Source organism: Podarcis vaucheri, assembly GCF_965113315.1.
Source record: "Podarcis vaucheri genome assembly, chromosome: 9".
Taxonomy (NCBI): Eukaryota; Metazoa; Chordata; class Lepidosauria; order Squamata; family Lacertidae; genus Podarcis; species Podarcis vaucheri.
The window spans coordinates 33,683,925-33,703,713 of record NC_138767.1 but is presented as its reverse complement, the minus strand read 5'-3'; the positions used below and the strand labels follow the sequence as shown (position 1 = coordinate 33,703,713).

Genomic DNA, 19,789 nt, shown 5'->3' with positions numbered 1-19,789 from the left:
TGGGAAATCTATAAAAATTCTGACATTTATTTTTGTACACATTGCATTGTTGCAATGAGACTTATAGTTCAGCTTGGGAGGGAGCATTTGCCAGTCTTATTGAAGATCTGGATTGAATAGAATGGGATCCCTCTAAGCTTTAAAGGGAATTCTTTCTCTACAGGAAAACACATGACTGTATATTATGGCTTTGGCTTGTGCTAAAGAAGTGCAGAACCAGATTTTCAAAATTAGGCAAAATATGCATGTATGCAAATCAGGTGTTTTGTGTGCATATGACAAGTTAACTATCTGGCTTTTGGCCAGGCAGCTGTATGTTGAAATAAATTAATGTACTGAGTAGTAATTGTTTAAGGCTATATCACTGGAGATCTTTCATGCCAAGAGATGAAATAGCTTATATACTGTCTCTCAAAACAGTTGTGAAATAATGTGAGCAGCCTAGTCTACCATGTATCAGTGCAGATGAAGAGGAAGTCTTGTGTTTGAGTCTATTCTATATCCCAACTGAGATTTATGTTCAAAGTGCAAGAAAACTGAAAATTCTTGAATCTGTGACAAAGCAAATATAATGCATGAGTCATTCAAGAAGCACACATATTTAAATATGATTATTTTAACTCTCAGAATTATTGAATTTGAAAGTAAATGGAAATAAAAGTGCATTTCAATTGTGAAACTAAACATCTAGTGCAATTAGGGGTTCAATATTTGTAAATATTGAGCCCTAATGACTCTTTTAGGACCTTCTCACACCCCTCACCAGCCCTGCTTTTAACCCCACCTGAGTGCTTTTACCTGGCTAGAATTTGCTTGGATGAAGGTTAGAGAGGAATGTTTGAATAACTTAACAATTATTACTCTACCCACATTTGATTTGGGTTCCACTCACTACTGGCGTGTGGGCCCTGGGAACTTGCCTAGAAGGGAATACAGCACCTGGGAAGAAAAATGTTCTATAACTTTAATAACACTAAGTTTAGTTTACCTTTTAGAAACTTATCTTCACCACTTCCTCACAAATAGCTTCTTGTTAGATAAAAGCAGCAACAATCCAAATTTGAGGATATATCCTTGTGTGTATATAATATTTGTTGGTACACATAGCCTTATATATAAACTTAGGCTGCCTTCACATAACAGTTTTATTCTATTTTCCTAACAGTTAATTTCAGCATTACATTTGAGCTAAGTTTAGCACTCATTTCTGTGTTATTTGCTTTTAGGGGAAAAATACCTTTGTAAATAACACATAAATGAACACCGAAATTCTGCAATATTCTGCTATATTTCTGGAAGTGGCATTTACATCGTGTGAAATATAATGCCAAAATGAAGAGTTAGGGCAATGTTAGAGAAAACAGAATAAACTGCAGTGTGAATGCAGCCTTAGATACACAGTGACTTCCACACAAATGATAGGGCATGCTTTAAAAACCATTTTATGAGCACACGCCTAAGATAGATTAATCTTTCATGAGTTATGATGTGTAAGCTGCTCAAGCGATTCATTAATTTTTGTGGTAAAGAAAACCAACATTTTCATAGGCAGATGGCACTGTTATTTTGGAAGAGAAAGCTGGAGTCAACGAGAAAAGAGTGTGATCTATTGTTTGCTGTGCATTCAACACTACAGGGAAAGAAGTATGGGGAAATGTCAGCATCTGCAACATCCACAGCAGCAGGTACTTATTATCACATGAAGTCAAAGTGCTTAGACAAACCACAGTTTGTATGTCCTTTTAATTGTGCCTTGCAATCTTGATACAGTCAAGAAAGCAAAGTTGTTCTTAGGGAGGAAGAGGACTCATAATAGGAGACAATGGCCTAATTGTCTCATTGGTTGGAGGCGGGGTGCTGCAATGTGCGATGGATAAAATTTGCTTGCAAAGAAGCAAACGCTGTGATGTTATTTCAAATGGTCAGCACCATTATTTTAAGAGACAAAATGAAAAGTTTTTAATAGATGCGGTAAGTCCAGTGCTTTTTTCACCTAGAAAAATAGGTGCTGGTACTCACCATGAAGTTGTTATAGTAAGTGCCACACTTTTCAACAACAAAAAAGGGCACTGTGTATCCTTGAGTATCCCCTGGAAAAAGCACTCGTTATTAGTAATAATAACACAGTTTGCAAATCATTTCCCCGTAACATAATACATTCCTGTATGTTATTTTCAGAAATAGATACATTTTTATGCACACTTTACAGAGTGCATACACCTTAGGTACAGAGGTGGGGAATGACTTATAGACCAATCTTGGCCTGCCAGGCCATTTTTCCCAAACCAAGTGCATACACCTATCAGCTGACGTCACTGATGGGCAAAAGGTCAGGTTTTTATCCTGCATTGGCAGTGCCACCCTGTTCCTAGCAGGAAACATAATCATGCAGGTTAGGCACTGGGATTTAATCTCCACTCATCAGCTGAGATAGACAGAGAACCCAACAAACTGTCAGACTAAGACCAGAGAGACTCAGGATCAGGTTTCTACGCTGTCATGAAGCTCCTTTGATGTCATTGGGACACACTAACATACTTAACATGTTTTGAGGATAAAGTAGAGAGAGTGAACCATATATGCTGCCTTGAGCTTTCTGGAGAATGAATAGGATAAAGGTGAGATGAATTACAATGAATATCAGTTCTTTTATCCAAGAGATAGGATAGAAAATTATCTGCACAGATTCCTAAGTTGAAGGTTGATTTGCAAATCACTGTCATAAGCAATGTATAAGGTAATCTTCCAGAGTTCTAGATCACACAAAGAGCCTCCAGGAACACAGGAGGCTCCCCACTTCTGTAATTTATGGAGGATGATGTGAATTCTAAATAGGTCAGAAGTGTGCACATTTGTCCAGCTTGTTTATTGCTTGTAGGTGCAAGTAGAGTGCCTGAAGAAGGCTTATAAGAGTGTGTGATCTGAAAGCAGCCTCTACATTCCAGATTTCATCTCTTTCGTTTCTTTTTTTTTTTACTTCTGATGAAAAATGGAAAGATGACTTTGAAGCCTGCAAATGAAATAAAAGATACTTTCCTAAAGATAACCCACGTTATTTCAAGGCCATCCATCCTTTCAGAATCAAATGTCTCTAGCATACCACCGAAGGTTGAAGACATTAGTCAATTGTGAGAGTTGATGTCACTGGCATCCATCTCAACTATACATGCAAGTAAATTGCCTGCCTTCTCTCCACAGATAATTGGCATGTGTGCACTGTAAATTATCTTTCTTTTAACACCACTCCAGCTGAAGCTAACTTCAGTAATCTTCTTCACACCTTATGGCCAGTAATTTGTCTTACACTGTGCACTTAACCAAGCTACACTCTGCTTTGGAAAATCCTTATATTCTAAAAAGAGCCATTCATACTCTCTCAGTACAGTATGTAATTTATGTATGATAAGAGTCAGAAGTGAGTCTATAAGTGTTGAGATCATAGAATGGCTTGCAAATCCACATAGATAAATTTACAGATAGATGATAGATGATAGATAGATAGATAGATAGATAATGATGATGATAGATAAATAGATAGATGATAGATAGATATGCACATATTTAGTAATAGTGCCAACATATTAAAAATCCAGTAAGACTCCAGTGACAGATTAGAAAGAACATGTAGCTCCTGCAGACCTTCTAAAATCTCCCCCATTATGTTTAACTCAAGCAAACATGAGGTGAATTGGCATGGTTTTCAAAGTGATGGCACCTTGACCCCACTTCATTGGCTGCTTTTACAATGAAGAACCTAAAAATCAAAATGTCAAGAGATATGATACCTATAAATGTTACCAAATATATATATGAAGAAGCGACATGTATCAATGGCATAGGAAAGACCATTTCTGGATCAAACCAAAGCCCTGTGTAGTCTAGCATCCTGTGTTCACAGTGACCAACCAGATGCCTCTGGCAAGACCTGAAACAGAACATCAGGGCAACAGCTCTCTCTTGCAGCTGACTAGCTACTAGTATTTGGAAGCATACTGCCTATGATCTTGGTGGTAGCATACTTATTCCGAATGAGAAATATATGCAGCATTCAAAGTTTGCACTGTGGTCTATTGAGAGCAAGCCATTAGGGAGCTGTCCTTTGCAAGTTGCCCATTGAAATGAACAAGAGTTGTGCAATGGCACACTAAATTCATTCAGGGATACAGAGATGGGGAGAGAAATAACAGCAGAGCAGGCGATATCCTTTAGGTCAATGTTTCCCAAATTTGGGTCTCCAGCTGTTTTTGGATTACAATTCCTATCATTCCTAAGCACTGGTCCTGCTAGCTAGGGATGATGGGAGTTGTAGCCCAAAAAGAGCTGGAGACCCAAGTTTGGGAAACACTGCTAAAAACAGTTTAATTTATATCCTGCCTTTCTTCCCAAAGGAGCCCGAGACAGCAAGCAATAAAAGAATATAAAAATATGACGGAAAATTTCATGTGAACAGGTGTATCTTAGGAAGAATCTGCTGATGAATTTGCATGAAAACATTTTTTTAAATGCATGGAACATTAGAGACCTGAACTTAAGATTGGGGAGGGGATAAGAGAAACTGAAATTTATAGATGTGGCCATCCCTACCATCAACTAAATCAGAGAGTGCTATTTCCACCCTAGCAGTTTCTTTGAAATTTCCACCATTTTGCTGAATCACTTTTTATGAAAAATCCATAAGTTTCTGCCCTATATTTCAGTGTTTTCTGTGCTGCTGTCCTATCCTTACTTTCATTTAGGCAAGGTTTCCAGGTGATAATCTGGAGAAAAAGCGGGTAGCTTTAACCTCACCAATCAAACTGGAGACAAAGTAGTAGCAGATGTTCCTGCCCATTCCTAACTCTGTTGTTTTTCACAAACTTTTCCACCTCTGTTAGGGTGGAGAAAAGCTGTTGAAAGCAGAGGACCAAGGAGACAAAAGCACCAGAGAAGGATTGGTGGGGGTAGCAGTGATTACTTTGTCTGCCACATCACTGGCATATTTAAAGATAAAGCTCTCATTCTCTTGTTGCAGCCCATTCTTGCACACCAGTGAACCCCCTGAGTATAGCTCAGATGGAACCAGAAATCAGACATTTCATTTTGCAGTGATAGCTTCAAAGTACTCACAGCACTGCCAAAAAGCAAACAACACACATACACAAAGCCACCAGAAGATAAAGAACTGTGACATAAATCATTGTGTGTATGAGTCATCAATCCCTATGCTTTATTTTAATATATAACTGACTAGCATAAAAGACAAAACAAATGACTCTCCACTTGAAGAATTCATTTCTGTTTGTTAGTGCTTACAGTTTGACTGTGACAGTGAATGAGTGTGCATCTTTAATGTAGCCACTCTATCTCCATTTTAAAAAATCCCAAAAAACAGGGATCACATTCAGACAATACTTGCTAGTCATGTCTGATTTGATCCATCTAAAATAAAAGATAAGCCTTTTTTTTTTTTTTGGCAATGCCCCATAAATGTCCTGCTGCTCTCTCTGTCAAGTCAACTGCATATCTTGGTGACTTCGATGTAAGCTAATGAAGCTTTTCTTACATTATAGAGAAGCTGTCCCCATAAATAGATAATGTTGGGAAATGCATGCAAACCCTTTATTTTGCAAAATGTGATGGGATGGACTTTGCTTGCTTTCCCCAGGCCTGAAAGAGATGCGAACTGGAGACTTGATTATGAAGGTCAATGCTCCCAGTGCTGCAAAGGGATTGTCAAGATAAAGACCTGGAAAGATGAATTGTACAAAAATTGTGACTAGAGAGGTTAATAATAAGAGGTCTTATACACTTTAAAACAGGGAGAAGTCATGGCTGGAGATAATCTGTTCTGCAAAGTGTATACTCTTGTTGATGCCCATCTTAGACCAGAGTCTCTGATGCCTTTTGAAATCAACAACAAAAAGAGATGTTCTCTGTTCATCTAACTTATCAAAGCAAGCCTTGCCTAGGGCCTTATTCCAGAACAAAGAAGAGAAGAAATGATCAAAGAGACTGGCCCCAACAGGAACCAGGCAGCAACAGACTAATTGGACATTCTCTCTCCTCCGCTCATGTGGTACTGCTTTATCCTGGTTCTACTAAATTCATGTACCTTTGCAGCTGTTTTGCAACACTTGAATTAATTAACAAACATTCTACTTTCAGGCAGTAATTCTTTGTTGTATCACCATCTGAAAAGCAATACCTCCAAATTAGTCCATAGCTTATAGTTGATTTTAGGCTGTAAAGCAGGGGTAGTTAACCTGTGGTCCTCCAGAGGTCACTGAACTACAACTTCCATATTCTCTGCCCATTGACTATGCTGACTGGGGCTCATGGGAATTGAGGACTAGGAACTTCTGGAGGGTCAAAGATTAGCCACTCCTGATGTAAAGTTCTAAATGGCTATTGGCCAGATTATTGATACCATGGACATCAAACTCCCAAGAGACTGCGATCTACTCACAGTATAAAGAATGGCAGTGATCTACCCATTGTCAGAGTTTTTGAGCTTTTTTTAGGGAGCCAGAGTCATTGATCAAAAGATCAACCAGGCTCAACCAGGGACATCCCGCAATCAACCAGTAGATTACATTAGACCTGTTGGACATGCCTGATTTATACCAAGTGAATTACAGCAGTCACAGTAGCAGCCAAGCTATGGGATGACCTTTCAAGAGAGGCTCATATGGAACCCACTTTGTACTATTTTCATTGTCAGAAAAACTTTATTTTTTATTTTAAAGGGGAGGAGATTACAGGGCATTTTAGAGGTTCTTAATGGCTTTCAAAAGTGTTGAGATCTGCTTGTGAGTCTTGTATTGTTTGATTTTGTTCTCTGATGCTTACCGTTTGGGAAAAAAAACTTTTTTATTTTTATTGAAGGGTGGGGGAGGTTTTTGTAAACCATCCAGAGAATCTTGGTTCTGGCTATACCAGGCAAAAGGCCTTCTTGATAGTGGTGCCTGCCCTGTGGAACGCCCTCCCAACAGATGTCAAGGAAATAAACAACTATCTGACTTTTAGAAAACACCTGAAGGCAGCCCTGTTTAGGAAAGTTTTTAATGTTTGATATTTTATCACATTTTTAACATTCTGTTGGGAGTTGCCCAGAGTGGCTGGGGAAACCCAGCCAGATGGGTGGGGTATAAAACAACAACAACAACAACAACAACAACAACAACAACAACAACAACAACAACAACAACAACATAATAATAACAACAACAACAACAACAATAATAATAATAATAATAATAATAATTAATAATAATACATAAATTAATAATAGTATCTAGATGAATCTTCCCAAACAAGAAAGCCAAACTGAGATTGAGAAGTGAGGCAAAGGGGAAGGCAGAAAGCCAATCCAAGGCCAATTCCAAGATGTGCTAGAAGTGGGGAAAAGGGAAAGGGATACTTTAATTTGCAGGGGTTGGGGTTGGGAGAGGACATGGGGGTGATTTTATTTCATAAGAGCATAAGAGACCTGCTGCATCTAGTCCTCAAGGACCACTTCTCCCCATATGATCTGACCTGGACTCTGCGTTCATCATCTGAGGCTGTTTTTCGTGTCCCTCCTCCAAGTGAGGTCTGGAGGGTGGCAACACAAGAACAGCATCTTTCTGCAGAGCAGCCCATTTTCGGAATGCTCTCCCTAGGAATGTTCTCCTGGCACCTTCATTATATATCTTTAGGTGTCAAGTGAAAACGTTCTTCTTTGGGCTGATTAATATCCCACAGCCTAATAAATGTATTTGTGGGAAGGGGGTAATTGTTTTGTTGTTTTTGTTTTAACTATTTATTTGTGATTTTACCTTTTATTTTTATCTTGTGAAGTACTCTGAGATCTTGTGATTACAGGCTTTATATAAATCTATAATCATCACCATCATCTAGCATTCTGTTCTCACAGTGGCCCATGAGAAACCTGTAAATGAGATCTGAGTATAACAGCAACCCCCCCCCACTAGTGATTCCCAGTACACTGGGCCCTCCAGATATGAACTTAATTTGTTTCAGGGGTCCGCACTTCCCCTGAAAAGTCCGTATCTGGAGGTGCCGCTTCTGCGCACATTTGCGGTGTGACAGAGCCCTTCTGTGCATGCATTTGTGGTGAACTCTTGCAATGTTTGTAACTCGAAATTACGTTACCCAAAGGTAACTTAACCCGAGGTACCACTGTAACTGGTAATCCATAGGCTTACTGCCTGTGATAATGAAGGTAGAACATGGATGTTAAACTCGCCTATTTCTTCTAGTCCAAACAATTAGGGTCATGTTGTACTAGCATACAGGGAAGAGAGCAATATAGGAAGAATTATCTCATAATTCTAATTCATCACATTTCAGTTGTCTAGTCATTATTGGTATTCACATTCTGTACAGCTATTCTTGTGTTTCGCTGGTTAGCATCATTTTCTCTTTAAGCATTTATGGCTGAGTATGCAATGGCATCTTCAGTGCATATTTAAACAGCTCTCCACTTTTGGGTGCTTGATTGGTTGGATGGATTACAAAAAAAAGAAAACGACAGAAGTGCAAGAAACAATTGATGGCATTTATTTTAAAATCTACAGATGCTTGCTGATATAACATTGACTTTAGCTCAGAGAGGTAATTGCAAACAGCAGGAAAAAGTCTCACAAATAAACTTCGGCTCTAGATTTGATTTAGAATGTGCTAATAAATGTGAATGTAGTGGCTGCCATTAAAGAAAATAATCTGGAGGGATTTCTAAAAATACGAGCTTCTGTAAAGCAATTTCCTGCAGGGTACATAAAATCATAGCTTCTAAAGGGTCTATTTTCCAGGCAGTTCCAGTTAGTTAATATCTGGTAACTAGCACAGGCTTGTTCTCCATAGCCAGACATTTGTCTTTAAAGCAATGATTGCTTCTAAATATGCAATGCAGCATATATTTGGGGTGATTTAAAAGGGTAAATAGCCCATCATACTAGAAGGAAAGCAAACAAGGCCTGTTGAAAAGAGAACCAGAAGTTTAAAATACTTTAAAGCACATGAACATTTTTACAGGACTTAATTGAAGGGGTTGGGCTAAAACCTGTCTTCCAATTTATAAAAAAAGCTTTGTTCTCCATGAAAGAGACTTCTCTTTGTCTGTGTTCCATTCACAGGGCACATTTAGAATGTTTTTAGCATTGAGTTTAACTTTATCATCCTGAGATAGTCAAGGGCAGTGTGTAGGTTTTTCTTTCCATTAAACATTTATCCAGCACTGCAGCCTCCCTGGCTGCCCTCATTTCCTGATTGGAAAAAGCCCCATGAGAGAAATTACCTCATGATGCTTCCCCACAGGCTTTAATTGAAATGTGGGAGGTTATTGGGGCCGATTACTTAGCACCTGATATCCTTGTACTTACTGGTTTTGTTTTTAAGTGAAGTTCTTACTTCCCTTTAAAAAAAACCTAAAAAGACTTTTCTTAAAACAAAACAAAAGCAAGCAATGAACAGCGGTCAGTTGGATGGGAGAACTCTGATTACAGGAAAGTCCAGCTGAGGATGTAATGTGATTTTTAGGAAATGCAGATACCTGGGAAGGCTGCAGAAAGCAGATCACTGGAGAGATGATTTGTAGAATGAAGTACACTCACAAAACTGCTCAGGATTCTTAAGCAATAAAAAACCCACTCCTTTGGATGTTTCACCACAATTTCTCCCTCTCTTTTTAAAGTTTCTTTTCTTAACTGATGGAGAACAGCCTAGAAAGATACAGAAGAATTTTTCAGTGCAGTAGTAGAAGGAACCTATGGTCATGGAATGTGAATTTCTGTAATCCTACATGTTAAAGGCCACATGTACTTGTTATCCCAGTGGGATGGTATCTGGCCTGTTCAAATAGCAAACATTAACTGGCTGCTTGTGTGAAGTGGCTTGTATGAAACTGAGGCTCATTGTAACCATGAGGCTCATTCTTGAGGCAGCCCTGCACATGTCGTGCATCACAAGTCCAGTGGCCAGCTCCTCCAGAGCAGCTCAGACTCCTCCACTATGTGCAACATCACATGCATGTGATTCACGCCAGGCACCCCCTGAGCTTGGGGGCAACCTGGTGCCACTGGTTATATGGGCATTTTTTAACACAAGTGCTTAGCTGTGCAGGTCAACAACCTGATGGTTGGGATAATGTATAAATAGGGCCAAAGAAAATTCAGAAAGGTAACAGGGTATATATAATTTTATGTAGTATGGATTGTATTTGGGAGTGAAGAGTGTATGTGATGAATCTGTGATTACACATCGTATGTCTGTGATGATCAGTCATCAAAACTGCATGGCTAAGCTTCATAAGACTACATTGTGGTAGAGGTAACCATATGTGAATCTTCTGTATGGATTAGTCTCATTATTATTTTTTAATGTAAGGCAATCTGAACAAAGCTGGCTGATCAGTTAATTTTGCTAGTCAGTTTTAACTGGACTGTTATCACACCTACATAATTAAACCTTCTCTATAACTCCTTTAGCTGATCCAACCTTGTCAAGCCATTAGGAGATGGAGAAATTACTTTATTTTCTGAAAGTTTCTATTCCACTAAGCATGCATAGTTGTTTCCAAAGAACTTTCCATGTCAATGGCAGGAAATGAAGGAAACACTTAACGTGGGATCAAGGTTACATTGCTACGGGGGAAAATAAAAATTCACTTCAGAATATTTCAATCATTTCATTTCACAACTAGGATAATTTCTTTTCACATGTTTGAATGGAATGATCCTGTCTCTAATTAAACTTTCCACTCTCACATCACATCACCACACAAACACCTGTTGGGGTGTGTGTGTGTGTGTGTGTGTGTGCGCGCGTGTGTGTGTGCGTGCGTGCGTGTGTGTGTGTAATTACAAGCCACATCATTGTCTCAAAGTTCAGCCTTTTTACAAAGTTGCTAGATACTTTTATACTGACAACTTGAATTACATAGAGGAGTGTCTTCTGAAATATTTCAAATGTTGTAGGAAGAATAGTAAGTCTCTCCTCTGGGTGGACACAGTTATATAAGATGATTAACACTTGCCTCATTCCAAACCTGCTGAAATCAATAGTTGTCTTTCCACCGGGAGTTATATCATGCCCTTGCTGCATACTTTATATAAAAACAGTTGCTCTATTATTATTTTTTCACATTCTCTCAGCAGACAGAAGGGAATGCAAATCAGGATGTTATAAGCATTTTTATTTCTATTTTTAACCAGTGATCACCAACTTATGGCATAACTGAGGTAGAGGCTTGATTCTTTTGTCTTTTCTATAAAAAAAAATATCAAATGGAACATGTTAATTCGTGTTCCTTGTTCTTTCTTTCTTTTAATCATTATTCTTACATTCAGGAAGATCGTTAAATCTCTCTGACAATCTATCGTGGAAGCCTGACATCAGTTCTAATTACGTGCTCACTATGTGGAAGGTTTTTATGTAATTGGTTCTTTTTCCCCCCTTAAAAAAAATGTAATTCTATTGTTGACTCTGCTTCCTGTAACTTCCTTCTTTTCTAGGGTATCAGTTGTCATTACTGCTCTTGAAGGTATTGCAGATTTTTATTTTTTAAAAAACCCACTTGTATTTCATATAGAACCACACCTCTTCCATTTCAACTGCAAAATTCTATCTGGTTTTCTGAATACAGAGAACAAAACTCTCTGCATACCAGACACACTAGCTTGTCCCTGCTTGCATGCATATTTTTCAAATTCATTATTCATTTGTCTTTTGCTCTCAGGCTAGACAGTGATCTACAAATAGTTTCTAACAAATGGAAACCAATCTGTTTATGGGTACCCACTTGATTGTCAACCACCTTGATAGAAGTTTAATTGAAATGAATCAATGGTTTTAAAGAAAATACCAATGGCAAGAATACTAGGCTACATCCAACAAAGTCATATTTTGAGTAGTCCCACTGAAATCAGTAGATCCCTAGCTCCTTTTCACATGTACTGCTAGTAAGCCAGATGTCCCCCCATGTTATATTTGTGCAGCTGGTTCATCCTGCCTAAGTGTAGAACCTTACATTTGTCCCTATTGAAATTCATTTTGTTAGTTTGGCCCAATTCTCCATTCTGTTAAGGTCAGTTTGAATCCCAATTGTGTCTTCTGCCGCATTAGCTACCCCTTCCAGTTTGGTGTCATCTGAAAATTTGATAGCAAACACTCAAGTCCTTCATCCAAGTCATTTATAAACATAAAAACAGGCTCAGGACAGAAACTTGTGGCACCTCACTTGTAACTTTTCCCCCATGATGACTGAACCAAGCACCCCCCCCCCTTAAATCTGCCTTTGCTTCCTCTGTGTGCTGTACACATTCAATTGCATACAGAATCTCCTATTTGCAGTGAGGCTGATGCAAAAATGCAGTCAGATGTGGATTGCATTTTGTGCCATTGCTTTTCAGTTGGAACTCACAGAATCATCAGGCAATGGCTAAAATGCAGAAGGAGCCCTGTGTATTATCCCTCTGGACAAGTTTTTCAAACAAAAAGAGACCAGGAAAAAGTGAAGAGTAAAAGTTTTACTTTGTAATTTAGATGTGCATACATCTTTTGAGAAAAGAGGCAATATTTTTTTCCTTCTTTCTTCCCAAAAGATTAAATGTTGGTGAATAAAAGTTAACAGAGTACTAGAAAGCAATGCTAGAGGCTGTTCTAGATGTCATTGTAAAGCAGTACAAAGCGATAATCATGTTAGGAGATGTGGAAGCAAACCCTTATCCTACAGGCAAGACTGAATGGCAGCCATTAGGAATGGCCAATACGGAACACAACATTTTCCTTCCTCTCAAATGTTCAAAGCTGTGATACTGAGGCAAATAAATATCAGAAAAACAGCATCTTGACCCTTTGCTGTTCCTGCTTCTGGGAAATCTAGGGAGGTCCTTGAATCAGAAGACAAGCTTCTCAAGAAGAGGAACTGCTTGTTTCAGACAATGGACCATTCTTGTTTGTTGGCCGAGACTCTACCTTCCTGCCCACTTTCTTGCCCGGGTGGTGCATGCTCTGGTTATCTCGTGATTGAACCAGAGAAATGCACTCTACATGGGGATATCTTTGAAGGTGACTCAGAAACTACAATTAATCCAGAATGCAGCTGCCAGACTGGTGACTGGGAGCAGCTGCTGGGAATATATAGCATGAGTCCTAAAAGAACTACATTGGCTCCCAGTACATTTCCAAGCACAATTCAAAGTGTTCGTGTCAACCTTTATAGCTCTACATGGCTTCGGACCTGTATATCTGAAAGTGTGTCTCTTCCCCCACTGTTCAGCCTGGATACTGAGGTCCTGTTCCAAGGGCCCTCTAGTGGTTCCCTCATTGTAAGAAGTGAAGCTACAGAGAACCAGACAGAGGGCCTTCTTGGTAGTTGCACCCACTCTGTGGAATGCCCTTCTGTCAGATGTCAAAGAATTAAACAACATCTAAAAACAGGCCTGTTTCAGGAAACTTTTAATGTCTGATGTGTCTCTCACCCAGACCCTCTGTATCTAGTTGGAAGTCACCCAGATTGGTTAGGGTATAAGAAATGAATTGTTGTTGTTGTTGTTGTTGTTGTTGTTGTTGTTGTTGTTGTTGTTATCATCTGCTACTTGAACTAGTGCAGGGGTAGGGGATCTCAGGAACCAAATGCAATCCTCCAAGCCTCTGTTTAATCCTCATCTCTCATTGTATGCTGAGGATGACCCACTCTGGAACCACCTAGTTAAGGGCAGGCAACAAATATAGCATCATTATTATTACCCATACTACACCCCATTCCTCAGCTATGCACCCTTTGCCCATGCAACACCCCTCACCTGCTTGGCATCCTCCTTGACTATTTCTGGAATGTGTCCTTGAACTCTGATAATACATCAGAAAAGCTGGGAAAGGCTTAACAGTGGTAGAACATGCAGAAGGTGCCAAGTTCAACCTCTGGCATATCTAGGCAGGGATGCAAAAGACTCTTATCTGAAACCTGGATTCACTGTCAAACAATGTAGACAGTAATGACCTCATTGGACCATGGGTCTGACAGTTTCATATCTTATGTTCCTCTTGCCTGAACTTCAGTTTTTTGCTCCTGGGATGTCCCACCAGCAAACACTTAACAATAAGCAGAGTCTGGAAAAGTATGTTTACCAATGGCACCAACTTGAGCAAAACATTGAGGGGAGCCAGTGCCATTCTCCTTTCCAGTCGGGGGGTTGGGTGGGGTGGTTAGCCTGTCATGCACCCAGAGAGGCACGGCGAGCATCGACAGCATGGTTGGGGCACTCATTCTGCCTTCTTCCCTCCTTCCCTTGGTTGGCTCGACAGGCACACTCTTCAGCCTTTGGGCCACCATTGCAGTAGTTTCAGGGGTGAAGTCCACTGAGGAGGTTACTTTTCCCTGCCACGGGAGAGCACCACATCCACTGGCTCACCTGTCTGCATGTTTGTAGGAAGCGAGGGAGGCAGGCAGGCAGGTGGTGGGATAAAAAATATTGAGGGGGCTGTGCCCCCAGAAGAAAAGTATTGGGAGGGCAAATGGACTCTGCCCCCTAGAATTGGGGCCTATGATGTTTACATAGTGCCTCTGGCCCTGAGGTGGCATAGTCTGAAAACTGAAAAAGACAGAATTGCATAACCCTGAAGCTTAATCTATCATGGCCTGCTAGATATTTGGCAACCCTCCTATTTTTTGCAGTCCCAGATAGGAAGTAAAAACTAGTAGCTTTATTGAGTCCCATGAATATTATGGATGGTAACTAGGCTGTGTTCAACTTGTAGACCAAAAGTCTTGTAGGCCGAGCTGATACGAGGAAACATAGAGAACTTCAAGGAATATATTTGGATTGATCACATACAAGAGATCAAGAGTGCTGAGAACAGTCCTGCATCCAAAATAATTCTCTAAAATATTCAGTACCATTAGACATCAAACCTCAAACCATTTCTTCACACAGAAAGGAGAACTTTTAAGCTTCACCTTGAATTTCCAGTCCTCCTTGAATTCGGATAAGACCTGCAAGGAAAATGGAGAATGACAATGAATGTTCTTTGAACCAGTCATTTATCTTGGTTTAATAGGGCTAAATGTGTCCTTTCTGTCTCCAAATATCAAGCATTTGAGCTTTTCATTTGAGAGTGATATTTGTGCCCACAGCATATCTCAGTAATTCACTTATGGCAGTTGAAGCAACATTATGAACATTTCCAGGAGGAAAAAGTCCTACCTAGCTATATTCTAAAGCTGTTCTGTTTTCTACAAAGAGAGTAGCATTCTAAAAACCCATTTATATTCTGTAATATATTTAAGCACAGATGCTCTTATGTGCTGCAGAATTCTGTCAATTTTCATAAAAAGGCTTCAGTTCTGATGCTTACCATGCTTACCTAGGTCAACATTTTATTATTAAAATTGGATTTTCCTTTCAAATTGTTGCATTCCTAATGCCAGCATCTATTTATATATCTTAAAGAATAATATGTCACCTGTTCAATATAATGTTCAGATATGGTTCAGCTCATAGCTCCTGTTTCCAGTTTTTGCATTGATGACCTGCAGATGGTACCTCAGTATTTGAAATGCTGTTTCTCTTTGTAGGAAAATCAGTTTCTACCAGCAACACTGACTGAGGCCTGTAGAGGCTTCTCTCCACACTGTACTTTGTTTTGAGAAACCCTAATCTTCTCACTGGAGAGCAACTGGACATCTCTGCTCAGGAGCCAATCAATGCAGCTTATTAATCAATTTGAGTGATTTGCTGTGAAACAGCTTCTTTCTCCCTAGTGTGATGTGCTTAGTTCACAACACCCCCAGATCCCCTCAGCTAGTCCACAGAGTGAGGCAGCTGAATCCTGATGCGAAGGTAGAAAAGCATGCCCAAGTCATAGTAAATTATATCCTAATGCCTCTGTAATGAATCCCAAATTTGCAAAAACACAAACCACCTACTGTTTGCGAGCTCTGTAGTGATTGAATTGGCTAGCTGGGGATGCATCTCATTTGAAGAATGCTTTGAATAATGTGGCCTTGATTTTATGAAGCCTTCTTGAGAGAAATGGCATAAGAGAATGCAATTAATCAAGAGCAAGATTTTAAGACTTGATGGATTGAGTGGTTGCAGTTTTAAATGTAAAAGGAAGGCTCATTTTCAAGATGTTGCTAATTGTAAATCACACCCTGAGATGTTTTGTTGGAAATGCAACTGCAGTTGAGAATCATTGTTGTTTTCAATTTGGTACTTGTATTTCAATATAAAAACACTATATATTGTTTTGATGGTTTCTCACAATTTTCTTGATTTTTAAAAATTGATTGCCCCGTAAATGACCACCAGCAAATCTAAAATCAGATATCCTTAATGTCTATCACAATTACTTGCATAAAGAAGTTGTTATACAGTGGCTAACCTAAGTAGCTGCTAAGAATTATTGCTACTCCATAAACATTATTTTCCATGTAGCTTTTGTTACAAATTCAGTTGAAGTTAATGAGTTTTGACTAGTGTTATGCTGGGCACAATCTATTGTGTTTGCGCAGACCTAAATTAAATTGGCTATGCCAAAGAAAAGAGGCCTTACTGATAGACTGTAAGGAGAAAATCCACAGTAGGGATGACTGAATTGGTCAATTTCAGTTTCTTTTTATCAGGGGTGCTTCTAGGCTTGAGGGGGATGAGATGACAGACTATTGTACTCTTTTCTTGTTTCCCACTATTATTGACTTCTTCTTTTTTACCTTTGTGGTTGTTGGAATTTACAATGGCCAAACTATTCCCTCTCTCCCTCGATGGCTGGCTAGTTGGGTGGCAGGTAGGGAAGCTGGAACATGTGAGCAAAGCTTCTGGCTGGTGTGCACTGCAAAGCAAATTGCTGTGCCAGCCAGCTCCTCTGAGGTTCCAGCTGCTCCTCATAATCATTTTAAGAATACAGCGGTACCCCTGGTTGTGAACGGGATCCATTCCGGAGGCCCGTTCGCAACATGAAAAGAGCACAACCCGCAGCGGTGCATCTGTGCATGCGCGGGTTGTGATTCGCTGCTTCTGTGCATGCGCGTGATGTCATTTTGCGCTTCTGCGCATGTGCGAGTGGCAAAACCCGGAAGTAAGAATTTCCAGTACTTCCGGCATAACCTGAAAGAACGTAACATGAAGCGGACGCTACATGAGGTATGACTGTAGTTAACCTTAGTGCAAAAGTGGCAGTGAGCTCTGCCAGTGAGACACTAGTTTTGGTATTGTGGGAACAATGATGGTGCCAGAGTAGCAGGGGGCAAAGCCCCCCTTAAACCCCCCGTTCCTGCTCTCATTGCCCCTGTGACCCAAATGGTAGTGTCTAATTGGTGTAGTATCACTGCCGCTAGGAGCATAATAATGTAAACAGGGCCAGTCACCTATGTTGTACAGTGGTACCTTGGGTTACATATGCTTCAGGTTACATATGCTTCAGGTTACAGACTCCACTAACCCAAAAATAGTGCTTCAGGTTAAGAACTTTGCTTCAGGATGAGAGCAGAAATTGTGCTCCAGTGGCGCGGCAGCAGCAGGAGAGCCCATTAGCTAAAGTGGTGCTTCAGGTTAAGAACAGTTTCAGGTTAAGAACAGACCTCCGGAACGAATTAAGTACTTAACCTGAGGTACCACTGTATAGGTTCTCACAGTGGCCAACCAAATGCCTGTGGGCAACTCTTAAGCAGGATTCAAGCAACAGAGCACTCTTCCCTCCTGTAGTTTCCAGCAACTGGTTTCCAGCAACTTCTTCATCTTTACATTTTTGGCCAAGTAACATTCTTGCCGCTGCAGTTGCAAGTTTGTTGTTTAGCATTTTGGGGCAAAGTTTTTTAATTTCCCCGGACTTTTTTTTTTTTTTACCAATTTCTGCCAAGACACTGTATTCTGGATATGTTCAGGAAATGTATGGCAGATATACGGCAACCCTATTCTCTGTTTACCGTTTTTACAACCTTATGTTCAATCTGCCTCATTTCTGCATTAGTTCATGATCACCCTTCCCTCTCCAAAAGTCCACGCAAAATGTTGTTCTTGTTTTAATGCATATTTCTTCTAATATGCATATTTTTGCAAGCAATTTTCCTTAGCATAATCCCATTTTTTCTGTACAGTTTTTACTAAGATACACATTTTTGTGTGCATGAATGTATAAGCTTGGTTGTTTGTTTGGAGAACTTCACCACAAAATTTACAAAAGTGCAAATTTATAAGGACAACTGGGTTTTGGTTCATAATAGTGGTTTAGGCAATGCAACGGAACTGTGAATGGAATGAGTTTATCTCCCATCCCTAATTCACAGAAAATATTCACTCTTCTGTGTTTTCCATTGGTTCCAATGGCTGGCAAACTACTGAGCTCAAAATGTCAGGCACATAAGAAGGCAAATGAGCAAAGCTCTTTTGTTCCAAAAAGCAATAAAATGGGACTTAGAAAGACCTCACTATTTTTCTGTTTCCCCAGGAGAGGATTTTGCCTCAAGTTTTCATTTGCCATAGGACAGGCTCATCAGAAAACAGGAGGACAAGATGTATGGTGATCAAGGCAGGGCAAATTAACCCCTTAATAGGTTCTATAGACCTAGTATCCTTAATTGACTCCATTCTGGCCAATGGGAAAACATAGGAACAAAGGTCGCTGTCTCACTCTAAATCAGACTACTAGTCTGTCTAGGCCAGTATTGTCTACAATGACTAACAATGGCTCTCCAGGATTTCAGAAAGAGTTTTCTCCCAACCTTGCCTGGAGATGATGGGGACTAAACCTGGGACATTAGCAGTTCTATTACCGAGCTACGATCTTTTTCCTAAACTGATGGGGCTGATATACACATATTTCTATAGAAAAATATGTAGGTTGAGGAAGAGGATGGTGGTTGGTTGGTTGGTTGGTTTGTTTAAAGATACAGGGAAATTATACTTCATACCACATCAGTTTGCTTTCAGCCCTCTTTCTGTTGTGAAACAGCACCTTCTGCAAGCCCAATTCAAGCAACCTTATTCAAAGCTATAGACAGATTCTAACCTCTCAGTTAACAGGTCCACAAAATCCTAAGCACCAATTTTTTCAAGTCCTATATAGGCAGGTTAAATTTCACAATATAGCCATTGATTTCTTTATTGAATGCCCTTGCAGCATCATTTTTCAAACAATGATATTCTTAAATGGAGCATGTGCTACTTTTGATTTTAGTTTGGGATCTCAAAATGTGTTAAAACTGTCAGATTTTCTTTTTGCTAAATGGCAGGAAGAAAATGAGACCAGAAACCTCACAGCACAGAAGTCTCAGTTATAGATCACTTTCTTCCATACCTTTAATTTGCTTTACATCAAATTCTTATTTCCCATAGAGAAACGTAAGTGCCAATGTACTCATTAGAACAAAAATGCTGTCTTATTTTGGGGTGTCCTTTTAAAAATGTGCAATCCATCTTTTACAAGTTGCTGATGGAGCACCAGGCTCAGTCCTCATGAAATCAGCAAAGTTTTGCCTTCAAAGTGTAGGCCTGTAAAGAATGATGTCCTTACTTTGAAGAAAGCATATAAAGAAATTTCTCACAGGTGTGTGTCTGTAACTACTGTAGAATACCACTTTGAGGTTTTAATCTGTGTCTACAGATGGCAATCTATAGATACTCCAGAACATTTATGCTTTTGTACCTTTCACATGTTGCAATCTCTGCACCAGACCTAGAACATGGTGCCAATAATCTCTTCAGAACAAGACAATGGTTAAGGCTTTGGGGAAATGACAGTCACAGATAATACGCTTGCTCATATTTGAAAACTGCAGGCATTAGAAGCTATATATTGGTCGTATTTTTCA

The 19,789-nt window shown here is 39.6% G+C and overlaps 1 long non-coding RNA gene across 2 annotated transcripts in view; it reads right to left on the bottom strand.

Annotated features, from left to right (window-relative positions):
* Positions 1–19,789, bottom strand: part of LOC309540718 — a 98,665-nt gene that overhangs the window by 24,373 nt on the left and 54,503 nt on the right. The window contains exon 2 of one of the 2 annotated variants that reach the window (XR_014223424.1): positions 14,939–14,974. This is a non-coding gene — a long non-coding RNA (uncharacterized lncRNA). Of the gene's footprint in view, positions 1–14,781; positions 14,975–19,789 lie in introns of those variants that run through there. The other variant, XR_014223425.1, reaches the window with a different exon arrangement.